Genomic DNA, 17,419 nt, shown 5'->3' with positions numbered 1-17,419 from the left:
GCAGCAAAGCACACCCACAACATGATGCTGCCACCCCGTGCTTCACGGTTGGGATGGTGTTCTTCGGCTTGCAAGCCTCCCCCTTTTTCCTCCAAACATAACGATGGTCATTATGGCCAAACAGTTCTATTGTTGTTTCATTAGACCAGAGGACATTTCTGCAAGAAGTACGATCTTTGACCCATGTGCAGTGGCAAACCATAGTCTGGCTTTTTTATGGCAGTTTTGGAGCAGTGGCTTCTTCCTTGCTGAGTGGCCTTTCAGGTTATGTCGATATAGGACTCGTTTTACTGTGAATATATATACTTGTGTACCTGTTTCCTCCAACATCTTCACAAGGTCCTTTGCTGTTGGTCTGGGATTGATTTGCACTTTTCGCACCAAAGTACGTTCATCTTTAGGAGACAGATAATATGACGGCTGTGTGGTCCCATGGGTTTTATACTTGCATACTATTGTTTGTATAGATGACCGTGGTACCTTCAGGCGTTAGGAAATTTCTCTCAAGGATGAACCAGACTTGTGGAGGTCTACAATTTTTTTTCTGAGGTCTTGGCTGATTTATTTTGATTTTCCCATGATGTCAAGCAAAGAGGCACTGAGTTATGAAGGTAGGCCTTGAAATACATCCACAGGTACACCTCCAATTGACTCAAATTATGGAGAGAGAAGGTTTGTTTCTCTATGTGGTTTGGTCAGGGTGTGGGGTGGGAATTCTCTGTGGTGTATTTCTTTGTGTTGGGCCGAGTATGGTTCCTAACAAGAGGCAGCTGTCTATCGTTGTCTCTAATTAGGAACCATACTTAGGCAGCCTGTTTTTCCTTTGGGTTTTGTGGGTAGTTGTTTTCTGTTTTGATCCTTGTAACCTGACGGAACTGTTGACGGTCATTTTTGTTTTTTTGATTTAGTGTTTTCATTCAAGTAAAATATGAGCACTTTACACACCGCACCTTGTTCCCCTTTGTACGACTTACGTTACACAATTAGCCTATCAGCAGCTTCTAAAGACATGACATTATTTTCTGGAATTTTCCAAGCTGTTTAAAGGCACAGTCATCTTAGTGTATGTAAACTTCTGACCCACTGGAATTGTGATACAGTGAATTATAAGTGAAATAATCTGTCTGTAAACAATTGTTGGAAAAATGACTTGTGTCATTCACAAGTAGATGTCCTAACCGACTTTCCAAAACTATAGTTTGTTAATAAGACATTTGTGGAGTGGTTGAAAAACAAGTTTTAATGACTCCAACCTAAGTGTATGTAAACTTCCGATTTCAACTGTGAATGTAATATTGAACCACTGAATAATCTAGCCACAAAACAAAAGGAGTTTGAGGAACTCATTCAGGTATGTTTGAGTTTCATTTATCTAAAAAACTGATCAAATTAGATGGAGAATACTGAAAGGAGAATGCTAAGTTTTTCCTTAACCTTTAATATAGAAATTCAACAGAAAATAACCTAAAAAATGTTGTTAAATTATGGAGAAATCCTTATCTCACCAACAGAGATTTTGACCGAGAAAGTAAAATATTTTAAACAAATCTTCTCCTATCAAGTTCCTTCAACCTCACTTGACAATGAATTTTGTGACATCCTTCTCCCCAAAAATCTGGTTAAACTAACTGCGACACAGAAAAAGGCCTAATTACAAATGCAATGTATCATTGGCAATTGATTCCTTTCAGACGGAGAAAACCCCTGGTCTCAATGGCATTCCAATAAGATATATATAGAAATGTTTATGAACTACTGCAAGATCCATTACTATCATGTTTTGTAAAATGTAAATGCATTTACTAATATATAAATAGCAAACTGTCAGAAACACAAAAAAAGGGACTGATCTCTCCCCTACTAAAGCAGAAGCCAGGGGGCAATACAAGAGTCGTAAAACAAGGTTACCCTCTGTCACCATTCCTATTTATCTAGTGATAACATTTAGGAACTAAAATTGTATGGATTAGAGACAAAAGTATCAATGTACGCCGATGATTCAAGTTTTCGAGTCCTCAATCTCCAACCTTGAAGGGAGGACCTGGATAATATTATGGATTGGTTCTAAAAGATAAACTTTAAATTTCCATGTGGTCTCCAGATTAAATGGGCGGTTGTGAAATCGATGTGCTAGGTGTGTCACAGGCGTCGATGACCGGTGACCAAAATGCAGCGGGTATAGTGCTCATCTTTCTTCTATATTTGAAAGAACACTCAAAATCACAACCAAAAAAATAAACAGATGATGAAACAGTTCCATAAGGCACACAGGCAATACAGAAAATAACCACCCACAAAAACACAGGAAAAAAAGGCTGCCTAAGTATGGCTTCCAATTAGAGACAACGAAAGACACCTGCCTCTGATTGCAAGCCATACTTGGCCACACATAGAAAAAGAAACATAGAAATAGAGAACTAAAACCAAAATCCCCTAGAACCAAAAAACCCCAAAACACACAAAACAAACACCCCCTGCCACGTCCTGACCATACTACAATTACAAATGACCCCTTTTACTGGTCAGGACATGACAGTACCCCCCCAAAGGTGCAGACCCTGACTGCACCTCCAAAACAAAAAACCCCACAAAACCAACCCAAACCTAAAGGGAGGGAAGGGAGGGTGGCCACCATGTGCTACACCCCCCCCCCCTTTGCCAATCCTCCCACTACGGAGGTGGCTCTGGCTCTGGGCGTAGCTCCCGTTCCGAAGACTCTGGGCTGAGAGGCGTCTCTGGAGGCCCTGGGCAGAGAAGCGTCGCTGGAGGCCCCGGGCTGAGAGGCGGCGCTGGAGGCCCCGGGCTGAGAGGCGGCGCTGGAGGCCCCGGGCTGAGAGGCGGCGCTGGAGGCCCCGGGCTGAGAGGCGGCGCTGGAGGCCCCGGGCTGAGAGGCGTTGCTGGAGGCTCCTGACTGGGGAGCGTCGCTGGAGGCTCCTGACTGGGGAGCGTCGCTGGAGGCTCCGGACGGAGAGTGCGCGGAGCAGGCACAGGGCGTACTGGGCCTTGGAGGCGCACTGGAGGTCTGGCGCTCAGGGCTGGCACAACCCGCCCTGGCCCAATGCTGACTATAGCCCGGTAAGGGCGGAGCGCTGGCACCGGACGAACCGGGCTGTGCTGGGGAATGCGGCGCACCGTACCTGGAGCAGGCGTAGGATATCCTGGGCCCAGGATTCTCCCTGGAGGTCTGACACTTACAGTGCCTTCTGATGAAGATAATCAAAGGTAAGGGAATATTTACAATAGTATATTTGATTTTAGATGGTTCCAAGATGGCGCTAACCTGTATCGCCTAGCCTATTTTTCTGAGCATAGCACCTCGTTTATTGCAAAGTGGGATTTCCCAGTAAAGTTATTTTTAAATCTGGCAATGCGGTTGCATTCACAAGATGTTAATCTATAATTCTTTGAATGACAATATTACATTTTAACAATGTTTTCGAATAGTAATTTTGTAAATTGTAGCGCTGATCCACCGGAAGTATTTGAGGGAAAATATTTTCTGAACGTCACGCTCCGATGTAAAATGCTGTTTTTATATATAAATATGAACTTTATCGAACAAAAAATGCATGTATTGTGTAACATGATGTCCTAGGAGTGTCATCTGATGAAGATTGTCAAAGGTTAGTGCTGCATTTAGCTGTGTTTTGGGTATTTGTGATGCATGCTAGTTGCTTTGAAAATGGCAGTGTGATTATTTTTGGCAGGGTACTCTCCTAACATAATCTAATGTTTTGCTTTTGCTGTAAAGCCTTTTTGAAATCGTGGTTTGATTCAGGAGAGGTGTATCTATAAAATGGTGTAAAATAGTCATATGTTTGAGAAATTGAAGTTATAGCATTTATGAGGTATTTGTATTTCGCGCGACGCGATTCCACTGGCTGTTGACTAGGGGTGGGACGCAAATGTCCCAGGTTCCCAGACAGGTTAAAATGATTTGTATAAATTGAAAAATGTATCAGTTTTACAGCATTGCCTTATACAATTCAAGTTAGCTGGGAACAGGTCTTTGATGTCCCAATACATTGGCATCGGGTCCATAAACTGATATATAAAACATCAATTGACATACAGTGTATTAATCCATTCATTTCAATTTAAGCTATTATCTGGAGCATCAGCATTTTTGGGTTCGATTACAAGCTCAAAATGGCCAGAAATAAAGAATTTTATTCTGAAACTCGTCAGGCTATTCCATGCGAGAAATTGCCAAGAAACTGAAGATCTCATACAACGCTGTGTACTACTCCCTTCACAGAACAGCGCAAACTGTCTCTAACCAGAATAGAAAGAGGAGTGGGATGCCCCAGTGCACAACTGAGCAAAAGGACAATTACATTAGAGTGTCTAGTTTGAGAAACAGACACCTCACAAGTCCTCAACTGGCAGCTTCATTAAATAGTAAACGCAAAACACCAGTCTCAATGTCAACAGTGAAGAAGTGACTCCGGGATGCTGGCCTTCTGTGCAGAGTTGCAAAGAAAAATACATACCTCAGACTGGCCAATAAAAAGAAAAGACTAAGATGTGCAAAAGAACACAGACACTGGACAGAGGAAGATTGGAAAAAGTGTTATGGACAGACAAATCCAACTTTGAGGTGTTCGGATCACAAAGAAGAACATTTGTGACACGCAGAAAAAATGAAAAGATGCTGGAGGAGTGCTTGAGATGATGTCAAGCATGGTGAAGGCAATGTGATGGTCTGGGGGTGCTTTGGTGGTGGTAAAGTGGGAGATTTGTACAGTGTAAATGGTATCTTGAAGAAGGAAGTCTATCCATTTTGCAATGCCCTGCCATACCCTGTGAACGGCGCTTAATTGGAGCCAATTTCCTCCTTCAACAGGACAATGACCCATAGCACAGCTCCAAACTATGCACTAACTATTTAGGAAAGAAGCAGTCAGCTGGTATCCTGTCTATAATGGAGTGGCCAGCACAGTCACCGGATCTCAACCCTATTGAGCTATTGTAGGAGCAGCTTGACCGTATGGTACGTAAGAAGTGCCCATCAAGCCAATCCAACTTGGAGGTGCTTCAGGAAGCATGGGGTGAAATCTTTTCAGATTACCTCAACAAATTGACAACTAGAATGCCAAAGGTCTGCAAGGCTGTAATTGCTGCAAATGCTGGATTCTTTGACGAAAGCAAAGTTTGAAGGACACAATTATTATTTCAATTAAAAATCATTATTTATAACCTTGTCAATGTCTTGGCATTATTTCCTATTCATTTTGCAACTTATTCCATGTATGTTTTCATGGAAACAAGGACATTTATAAGTGACCCCAAACTTTTGAACGGTAGTGTATGTGATCATGTCTCAATGTAATCAAGGTATGAAATGGTTGTGATTTTCAAATACAATCTCTTTTAGGGCTTAGTTGTGTTCAATTTGTAGAGTACAAATTATTATACTTATTTTCAGTCCCCCCGACCATTTATTCCGACAACAATTAGTCCCTCGGCTGAATCTAGCTGCTTACCCCTGCGTTAAGGTGTCTGTAATAGAATATACTTGTAAAAAAAACGAATGTAGGCACTAATAAAGCAATTCTATAGCTTCCCAAATGATTTTTCAATAGAGGAAGAGTACCAAAATGGCTGTGCGGGGGCATCGAAAAAGCACCCTCTGTCAGTCATCTAATGTTATTACATATCCTTGGATAAAACTTTTAATCGGAATTAATTGAACAGATTTTGAATCACCAGAATGTACGGACACTGATACCTATGTACCTTCTCTACTGCACCACATTGCATAATCAGTGGAGACGGTCGCTAGGCAGGCTGTTGTCAGCAAGCACTCTTCTCTTGTTAAGGTATTGATGACAACAGTAACACAGTGTACTTTGGACGAACCAGTGCTGGTGGAAAAGCAGGGGATATCTATTTCACACACTAATGGTCTGCTTCTTCTCTTCCCTAAGCCTCTAAGTAGCTCAGAGACTGAACATAACAATTTGGATGGCCCTGCCACTGGTGCCTTGCTCTACCTCGTTGGATGAACATGGGGTTAGTAAGTGTGCAGTGCTTTAAGCAGGCAGTTTGTCCAAATTGGATGGAAATCGTATACCTTGGAATTTATTTTATAATGTAAATAGAGATCCCACGTCTTACACATGTTGGAGATGATAAAGGAGAAGAATAGAGGTCACAATTTTAGGTGTATTTTGTCCTTCTGATTGGCTAGTTAATACAGTATGTACTTTGGTTCTTTGATTTAGCACCAAGCTGTGTGGTGATTACCTTCACTCACTCTCTGTACTCATCATTAAAGGGATAGTTCACATCAAATACAAATTGACGTGATTTCCCACTTATATTACCTTGGCTGTTGTTGACCATTTTTGGTGCATATGTGGCTTATTTAGATCATTTTAGCTCACTTTGGCAAGCACAAGTTCCCTTGGACCAACGATTAATAGAAGCCAAAAGGGCATATCGTAGCTTATTCTAAAAAGCATGAACATTTTCTCAAATTGTATTGTTGGGACACACATTACTGGCCAATATCCCAGCAGGCCAAGCAAGGAAACAGTAGTTCACTTAAGCACCATTTATATATTGTGCTAACGTGTCCTTTGTCCTGATCTTGTCTACATTCTGATTGTGCCCACATTTCAAGAAATGTGTCAACACATGGTATTAGCATTTGTCTGTTATCCATCCATTGTGTCTGCAGTTTGACCATATTTTCTGGTTCTTTTCAAATTATTTCACAGCTATTCTTCCAAAATAATATGTATTTATGTATTGCAAGACACATATTGATGTAGTTAGTTAATGGTGCCGCCCGTCATTGATTTTAGAGGGCGGAATAATAATGATTTAAATGGTTTCTCTGTCCAGTTCTGTCTACACTTGTAAGATATCCAGACACAATGCGTGTCTGACTACCTCCGGAGGTGGGCAGGTTGATCTGATCACAATCAGATCACAATTTGTATTTTGATTGTATTAACTGGGTCCCATGATGTCACTGCTAACAGTGAGACTTGTTTAGCTGTCTGTTTACCTCAGATCAGCTGGAGCTGAAAGCTTCCCAGGGCACTGGTGTGTTCTGAGATGACAGTAATTACACAGGAATAATCACAATTAAAGTACTAGGCCTACTGTCTATTTTTCTTACTGTTGTGGCAACCTTAGCATCAGCAATTACTATGGGGCAGTTTGGACAAACAGTTATTTTGGGATTCATTTGGGAATGATGCTCAATGGCTGAGTCACAAACTAAACATACAGAGATATGCAGTATGTTCAATATCATAAGATGAGAGACAGGGGTTGGTTGTCTCACAGGTTGGCTGTCACAGTGCTAATTACTCAATATCCAGGGAGGGCTGTGTAATAATTTCAAGATAAAAATGTGTGTCCTCTATAGGAGAGGTCTTCCATGTGGTCAATTCAGGTCAGGATCACAAAACATTGAGGTGAGAAAAATATTTGCAGTATTCATGGGTGAAAGCTTCTTATCATATACTTGTTATTTTTTTCATAAATAATTGTTTGATGGGAATATCCATAAAACATTTTTGGAAAGAGGAAAGGGAGAGCTTGTTGGGGTTGTTGAGGTTGCTTGTCACAATCTGTCAACCATCTCCACTATAACAATGTACCCAGTAAGCTAAATTATGTTTAAAAGAAGACTTGTTTTCCATACCTTGAAAACATATCTATATTTAACAAGTTTGGACAGTTTAATTCAGCGAAGTGCAGCACAGTACAGTAAAGTTGAATTCAGTAAAGTACAGTACAGAAATGCAAAGTAGAGAACAGTACAGTACAATTGAGTTTAATTCAGTAGAGTACATTATATTAGAGTACATATGCTTTTTATTTAGTAGAATACAGTAGGATATAATACAGTAAATGATACTGCACTCTACCCTATTGAGCTATACTCAATTTCACTTTACTATATCACACTGTGCTCTACTGAACTGTGCTGTAGTGTACTGTACTAATCTGAACTATACTCTAATTTTCTTTACTGTACTCTACTGTACTGAATACACTCTACAGTAACTTGCAAAAGTATTCATCCCTCGTGGCATTTTTCCTATTTTGTTGCATTACAACCTGTAATTTAAATTGATTTTTATTTGGATTTCATGTAATGGACATACACAAAATAGTCCAAATTGGTGAAGTGAAATGAAAAAAAAATCACTTGTTTCAAAAATTTTAAAAAAAAATGGAAAAGTAGTCTGTGCAATTGTATTCACCCCCTAAATAAGATCTGGTGCAACCAATTACCTTCAGAAGTCACATAATTTGTTAAATAAAGTCCACCTGTGTGCAATCTAAGTGTCACATGATCTCAGTATATACACACCTGTTCTGAAAGGCCCCAGCGTCTGCAACACCACTAGGCGAAGGGGCACCACCAAGCAAGCAGCACAATGAAGACCAAGGAGCTCTCCAAACAGGTCAGGGACAAAGTTGTGGAGAAGTACAGATCAGGGTTGGGTTATAAAAAAAATATCTGAATCTTTGAACATCCCACTGCGCACCATTAAATCCATTATTAGAAAATGTAAAAGAATATGGCACCACAACAAACCTGCCAAGAGAGGGCCGCCCACCAAAACTCACTGACCAGGAAAGGAGGGCATTAATCAGAGAGGCAACAAAGAGACCAAAGATAACCCTGAAGGAGCTGTAAAGCTCCACAATGGAGATTGGCTTATCTGTCCATAGGACCACTTTAAGCCATACACTCCACAGAGCTGGGCTTTACGGAAGAGTGGACAGAAAAAAAAACATTGCTTAAAGAAGAAAATAAGAAACTATGTTTGATGTTCACCGAAAGGCATGTGGGAGACTCCCCAAACATATGGAAGAAGGTACTCCGGTCAGATGAGACTAAAATATAGCTTTTTGGCCATCAAGGAAAACGGTATGTCTGGTGCAAACCCAACACCTCTCATCACCCCGAGAACACCATCCCCACAGTGAATCATGGTGTTGGCAGCATCATGCCGTGGGGATGTTTTTCATCGGCAAGGACTGGGAAACTGGTCAGAATTGAAGGAATGATGGATGGCACTAAATACAGGGAAATTCATGAGGGAAACCTGTTTCAGACTTCTAGAGATTTGAGACTGGGAAGGAGGTTCACCTTCCAGCAGGACAATGACCCTAAGCATACTGCTAAAGCAACACTCAAGTGATTTAAGGGGAAACATTTAAATGTCTTGGAATGGCCTAGTCACAGCCCAGACCTCAATCCAATTGAGAATTTGTGGTATGATTGCTGTACACCTGCGGAACCCATCCAACTTGAAGGAGCTGGAGAAGTTTTGCCTTGAAGAATGGGCCAAAATCCCAGTGGCTAGATGTGCCAAGTGTATAGAGACATACCCCAAGAGACTTGCAGCTGTAATTGCTGCAAAAGGTGGCTCTACAAAGTATTGACTTTGGGGGGTGAATAGTTATGCACGCTCAAGTTGTCATTTTTTTGGTCATATTTCTTGTTTGTTTCACAATAAAACATATTTTGTATCTTCAAAGTGATAGGCATGTTGTGTAAATCAAATGATACAAACCCTCAAAAAATCTATTTTAATTCCAGGTTGTAAGGCAATAAAATAGGAAAAATGCCAAGGGAGGTGAATACTTTCACAAGCCACTGTAATTTACTGTACACTACTCTGTTATGCTCGACAGTATACTGTGCTGTCCAAACTTGTGAAACATAAACATCTATGATTGGTTTAGATTTGGTCCGGTCCGGTCCTGCTTGTCAAAACTGTAAGTCATGCAACTCCAACTGAGAGTCAGCAACATTCACGCACACACACACACACACACACACACACACACACACACACACACACACACACACACACACACACACACACACACACACACACACACACACACACACACACACAGTGGAGTAAGAACTACAATGTCAAAGCAAATGTTAAACTATGTTTAGTTTATTTGTACTTATTCATTTGTATTGTATTAGATAGAAACACTGTTCAATATTTATTTTTCAAATAAAGGCAGTACTATTTTTTTTTACATTGTAAATGCAATTGTTCTTGAAGAACAAATAGCAAACACTGTTACAACCAACCTCATACTGTGGATGGGGCTGGTTGTCACAAGTGGACAGAGTGTGTTTAATGGCTTATAGCTCCATGATGGAAAAAGATGTGAGCATAAAAGGGTCTCCATTTCAGCCCAAGACCTTGGTCTTTCTCAGAAAATTGAAAATAGTCTTGTAAGATATACGGTGCATTCGGAAAGTATTCAGACCCCTTGACTTTTTCCACCTTTTGTTACGTTACAGCCTTATTCCAAAATGTATTAAATATGTTTTTTTCTCCTCAATCTACACATAATACCCCATAATGACAAAGCAAAAAACTGGCTTTTAGAAATGTTTTGCAAATTTATAATAAAAAAAGAAATACCTTATTTACATAAGTATTCAGACTCTTTGATATGAGACCCGAAATTGAGCTCAGGTGCATCCTGTTTCCATTGATCATCATTGAGATGTTTCTACAACTTGATTGGAATTCACCTGTGGTAAATTCAATTGATAGGACATGATTTGGAAAGGCAAACACCTGTCTACATAAGGTCCCACAGTTGACAGTGCATGTCAGAGCAAAAACCAAGCCATGAGGTCGAAGGAATTGTCCATAGCGCTCAGAGACAGGATTATGTCAAGGCACAGCTCTGGGAAAGGGTACCAAAACATTTATGCAGCTTTGAAGGTCCCCAAGACCACAGTGGCCTCCATCATTCTTAAATGGAAGAAGTTTGGAATCACCAAGACCCTTCCTAGAGCTGGCCGCTCTGCAAAACTGAGCAATCGGGGGAGAAGGGTCTTGGTCAGGGAGGTGACCAAGACCCCGATGGTCACTTTGACAGAGCTCCCGAGTTCCTCTGTGGAGATGGGAAAACCTTCCAGAAGGACAACCATCTCTGCAGCACTCCAATCAGGCCTTTATGGTACAGTGGCCAGACAGAAGCCACTCCTCAGCAAAAGGCACATGACAGCGCGCTTGGAATTTGCCAAAAGGCACCCATGAGAATCAAGATTTCTTGGTCTGATGAAACCAAGATTGAACTCTTTGGCATGAATACCAAGCGTAACGTCTGGAGGAAACCTGGCACCATCCCTACGGTGAATCATGGTGGTGGCAGTATCATGCTGTGTGGATGTTTTTCAATGGCAGGGACCGGGAGACTAGTCGGGATCAAGGGAAAGATTATCACAGCAAAGTACAGAGAGATCCTTGGTGAAAACCTGCTCCAGAGCACTTAGGACCTAAGACTGGCACTAAGGTTTACCTTCCAACAGGACAACGAACCTAAGCACACAACCAAGACAACTCAGGACTGGCTTTGGGACAAGTCTCTGAATACCCAGCCAGAGCCCAGACTTGAATCCAATCGAACATCTCTGGAGAGACCTGAGAAAAGCTGTGCAGCGACGCTACCATCCAACCTGACAGAGCTTGAGAGGAATGGGAGAAACTCCCCAAATACAGGTGTTCAAAGCCTGTAGCATAATACCCAAGAAGACTTGAGGCTGTAATCACTGCCAAGGGTACTGAGTAAAGGGTCTGAAATGTGACATTCCAGTTTTTTATTTCTAAAACATTTGCAAACATTTCTAAAAAACTGTTTTTGCTTTGCATTATGAGGTATTGTGTGTAGATTGATGAGGAAAAACCACATTTTAATCCATTTTAGAATAAGGCTGTAACATAACAAAATTTTGAAAAAGTCAAGGGATCTGAATACTTTCCGAAAGCACTGTACTAGTGCTGAGAAATAAACGAATTAGTAAAAAGTGGGACAACCAACCCCTGTCTCCCCTGCATGTACTTGAAATAGTTGTGGTGGTTAAGAAGTGTGAAACTCATATGTTTAAATCTTCGATTCTCTGATGCCCTGATTTTGAGAGAGGTGTATGTTTCTTGAGTGAAGTATTGACTTGATTACTGTTCTATTTATCTTCATCATCCATTTCCAAAGACATATTTTCTTGTTTGAAATGGTTTAAGAGCTACTATCTGCTACGTATTCAACAATAATGCCTTTGATAAAGCTTATCATAGTTTCCACATTCACAGACAGAGTGAAACGCCATACTAGCTAATTGACAATTATCACATGTTCTACTGCAAGTTCAAAATGTGAAAAAAACCCAATATATGTTCAATGACCGAGGAGTTTTTAAATGTTTTATTAAAATCACTCCCGGAATTGACTGCCTTCAATTTGAATTGACTCAAGCCGTGCCTTGAACATTCTGATAACAGGGGTCACACAATGACGTCATTTAGATTCTGAAAAGCTCTTTGTCGACTCTGTCACTGTCAAAACAAAATGGGGTGTTTTCTATTTTCCTAACATTTCTCAGTTCAAAAATATTAAATGCATTTAAATGAAAGCTAAAGAGGCTTTTGAGAAACCACAAACCAAAAGCTCAAGATATTTGTCAGTCATCCAATTTTCTTCTCATTTTGAAGTAGATAATTGCTTGTTAATTGAACTGTTATATGCCTCTCAGACTTATGTGTTTTGAAAAGGTTGTATTTTGTTGTAAAAGAGATTACATTGATCCAAGTGTCAAGTTGGTGGTTGATGTCAGCAGTCAAAATGTCTAAAATGTGAGATACTAAAGCCCTTATTGGAGTAAAACTATCGGCCCATGTATGACATATGTAATGTACATTTGTAAGACAATATGTAAGAGATTGTAAAATCATCCTTAGGGCACAAACACACTAAATAGACGCCACAATTTTGTACATATTTTAAGTGTGTGAAATTGAAAAAAAATGGCACTTTACCAATGACTTGGAAGTCTGTCAGGAGAGAGGTGTGTAAACCTTGAATCAACACATTATCTCCTGACACGGAATGACCACATTTTAGGTCGATAACTACTTAACCACACATAATCTCACACAAATCAAAATGTGAAGTTGACATAAAAACATCAAGTAGAAAGAGATGGACTTTGTTGCGTTTAAATGTAATTAATCAAACAAAAACATGAAGTGTAAACAAATGGACGAAAACAAGAATGACCATCTTATTATGTTAACGCATATGGCTGTAATATCACAACTCCTCTCCTAGTGCCTTTATATAGAGAAACTGCAGAGTTAAGCCATCCCAATCATAGACTATCTTGCAGTGGGCATGTCAGAACACAACAGCTCTCGAGTCTGGACGTACACTGTACTAGCTTTAATTAGTAATCAAAGCAGAAGCAAGGTGCCATTCATCCAACAGATCAAAGAGCCAATAATCAGCCGGTGTAAATCAGGTAGGAACAAGACAGCCAGAGAAACTGATGAAGAGAAATTAACGTTTTTCAAGTAAATCTCAGATGATAGAGGTACAGCAGTCTATGTGCCTCTGTTTCTGTCTGAGGCTATGTTTACAGTACATAATCAACTTTGACAGCAGATAGAAATGTTTACATTTATTTTTAGTTTAGTCTTCAGTTTCATTAGGGTATTGGATTTTAATTAAAGATTCATTATAAAGGTTTTGTATAATTTCAGCCAGTAGTTTTCAAAGTAGAGCTCATGAGCCTACACGGGTCTCCAGAAATTGTGCACCATTACGTATAACGTCATCCATTTTGTATGATATGTTACGTCCTGCAAATCTTTGCTGATATACAGTGTTTATATATATATATATTTGCAGACCCTATAATATTTTGAATTTGTTATGAATTGTTATGAATTTGTAAGTGCTTAACTAAGATCCAGTTCAATCTCTTTAATGGTGTCCTGATCAATTAGTTGGCATGTTATGAGATCCCATGAACTCCCATGCACACACACAGAGACTTCAGTTTTATCTTTGCTGCCTCCTGCCTTTCATTCCTCTGTAAATAAACAGGGCCTCATTCTGGCACAGACATTCATTATTTTCCTCTTTATTAGTGTTGCTGTTCTATCAGTCTGTTTTCTCAGCCACAGGTGCTTCTTTGATGCTCATCTCTCCTCTGTCCATCACTCTTTCATTAGGGAATAGAGGAAGAGAGACTGTGGCACCCTTCAGAAAGAAAGATAAGAAAATAAAGAGAAAAGGAAGAAGAGAGAGAGGGAGAAGAAAATAGAGAGAAAAATAGCATGCTGTAAAGAGAGGAATGGAGGAAAAGAGAGAGGCGGGCAGAGGAGATACAGCTTGAGAGATACAGCAAGAGAAAGGGAAGGAAGAGTAGACAATCATCTTTCCATTACCAGCATGAACAACTGGAGTATTTCTCTGGTAGGCCTACAGTATGTCTGAACATCTGGTGAATTTTCCAGCATCATAGAAATCATATGATACCTTTTAAATGGTGGAACAGTATTTTTATTCAGAAAGATGTTTAAAAATAAACAAAACTACTAATTAGATCAGTATCTTTCAGCGTAGTAATAGAACAATTGAAGTTACAAAACATGTGGGTCTAATCCTGAATGCTGATTGGTTAAAACCGCATTTCGGTGTCTGTTCCACAAGTTACCACCGGCTAAATCTATGACATTAAACTGTCTATTTACTCTGTTCCATCTGACTGCGCGATCCACTGTCTCATCAGCCCAGCCAAGCAATTTATAAACTTGATTTCCACTATAAAAAGCATCTAAACATTATCTCGCATTTCTTTTAGACTAACATTTCGTTTTCTACAGCAGAGCTTTTTTATCAACCTTGCTGTCCGTCTCTCTGACATTTGCAACATTGTTTCAATATTCGAATTTGATCTCCAGCTGTCCCATAGTAATGAACGTGTCGGGAGTTGGGATGAAACAGACAGGCAGGCAGCATTTCTCAGCCAGTCAAAATCATGAATCAGCTGGCATAATTGTTATGGATATACAATATGCAAAGAAATTCAAATTGAAAAAAAGATGGAACAAAATGCAGCTAGTTTGCAGTCTTTCCAGCTTCAGTTTAAAGTGATTGTGTTAGCTGTGTTGTCGGCTAGCTCTGAACAACAGTGTCCTGACAAGTGAGAACATATATTCTATTACAGGCTAAATAAAAAAGGCTGTTAAAATTTTTTACAAAAATCATGAATTGCTTAATTTTCAAACATGAAGTTTAGGAGTCAGGGGTTGGGACAGCCACCACTCAATGAAAATAAGTGTATTGAAAATGACTATGTAGATTTAACAATATGTTTGTTTTTTACTTTGATTGATTCAGAACATATCATGATTTTTTCTGGGGTGGGAATGCAATTTGCAATATTTCTGTAGAATACCCATAAACAATAATACATACATTTGAAAACTGGGGATATGTTGAAATCTACAGAACTGACATTAGCCTACAGACTGATTAAGTGTCCCTGATCTAAAGAAGTATATGAACATGTTCCTTTGACAACAATCATCTAAACGCAAACCCACTTGATGAAAAATGAAAATGCAAAGTCGGCTATATTTTAATTGACACTGTGGAGTGTACCACCAAGTGCTCCACCATTGCCGGTGTTATTGTCTCTGCAGATTTTGAAGTAAGAACGCTGAAGTCCAAAGTTGTGGTTGCCTTAGATCCTCCGTGTGTTAGCTTCCTTTAATTGCGGCGAGAGCCAGCCTCTCTGGCTTCCGGTGCATTGTTGAGGCTAGCTAGGCGACAGCAGAGCTAATCTTGATCTACCTCCTCGAATTGCAGAGCTGCACTTTGAAGGCCCAAGTATCCCACCACCCCTGTCTCCAAACCGCAGCTTGCTTGTCTTGCACTTCATGTTACCGTGGCAACTAAATGTGTTCTTCTGGTGTTGTCAGTTGTTCTACAGCGCCAGGTTTTTTTTTTTAACTACAGAGAAATCCGTACAGGGGAATGCAACAGTCAAAGTTCTTATCAACTCATCAGTGAGAAGTTCAAATGTCATACATAAATGTAAAGAAGCTGCAGTACATGATAGTAGTAGTCCTACAAGTGTGACTTCAAATTGTACTCAAACTTGAAGTGTCATGCAAATGTTGACTTCCTTGTAAAAACTTCAATATGTGGACATTGACATTTTGGAAGGATTATTTTTCTTAATTTGAACAAACTAAACCTTTTGGAAAAGACAACTCTGGATTAGACTGTTTACATTGACATTTTACATACACTCTTATCCAGAGCGACTTACAGTAGTGAATGCATACATTTCATTTCCCGCATTTAAAAAAAAAAAATTGTACTGGCCCCCCGTGGGAATCGAACCCACAACCCTGGCGTTGCACACACCATGCTGGCATTGCAAACACCATGCTCTACCAACTGAGCCACAGGGAATACTGTTTCTATACTCTGCATGAACCATAGTCATTGGCAGAGCAGGAGATAGGATACTTCTGCAGTGACTTTGTCATGTTGAGGTCAGTGCAGTCCTTTCATAGAGGTCGCAATAGTCCGTTGCCTCACTTGGTAATTTAGGATCTCTTCCCACTGGCTTTTGTGCTTCGAAGCGAAGTGGTTTCCTGTGCCTTCTACAGTTGATGCTTCCTGTCAGAACTCAGCAGTTACCTTCCATGGCAGGAGTACGGTGGTCCTGAGGGGCAAAGTAGCTTTTAGTTATAGTTGTATGGAAGATATGTGAACTTTAGACTTTGAATAGGTTCACAATGTAAATGTACTTAAAAAAATACACCATATAGCCTGCCAAATGCACTGAACTTCAGTGACCTTCCAAGTAGACTTACAAGAAACACAATGTGGGGCCCCACCCAGGATATGCACAAGAACTGTTGAAAGCTGAGCACATTGTTATTGTTGGGAACATGCAAAACTAGTAGTATTTCTAGTCATTAAACCCATTTAAAATTCACAACGCATTGCTTAGCAAGTTATGACCTTCTGGATAGTTGCCAATGAAAGTCAGTTAGCTTCACAATATATTTCAAGTTAACTACATTTCTATGGTTACAGGTAGAACCCTTTCTGGAATGGTTTTTGAAAGGGTTCTCCTAGGGGGACAGCCGAGAAACCTTTTAGGTTCTTGATAGCACCTTTTTTCTAAGAGTGTAGGACTCAAGAACGCCTGATTATAATAGTTCACTTCTCCCAAGTTGTGCTTCCTGGGGTGTTGTCGGATATGGCTCTGGCTGAGGGCATGTCTGCATAAGGGTGGTAGGAGAAACAGGAAGAGAAACAGGAAGTACAGTGTTTGTGCATGAAAAGAGGTCACTGCTCACAATTGATTATATAGATGTACAGTATGTGTCTGAGGGTGTTTTCACATATAGTCCTCTTTAAAAGAACCGGTCTCAGTCCTCTTTAAAGTGAACTCTAGAGTTAAAAAAAAGCAAAATAACTTAGTTCTCTTTTCATTCACACTGCCCGCCCTTGCCTTTGAATGTGGACTCAACTCTTTTGTCAATTCACTTCACAGTTTTTGAGGTCCGAGTCCTCTTCTGCATTCACATTGCTATGT

The sequence above is a fragment of the Salmo trutta genome, chromosome 17, assembly GCF_901001165.1.
Source record: "Salmo trutta chromosome 17, fSalTru1.1, whole genome shotgun sequence".
Taxonomy (NCBI): Eukaryota; Metazoa; Chordata; class Actinopteri; order Salmoniformes; family Salmonidae; genus Salmo; species Salmo trutta.
The sequence above is the reverse complement of the archived record's forward strand: the minus strand, read 5'-3'. Positions refer to the sequence as shown.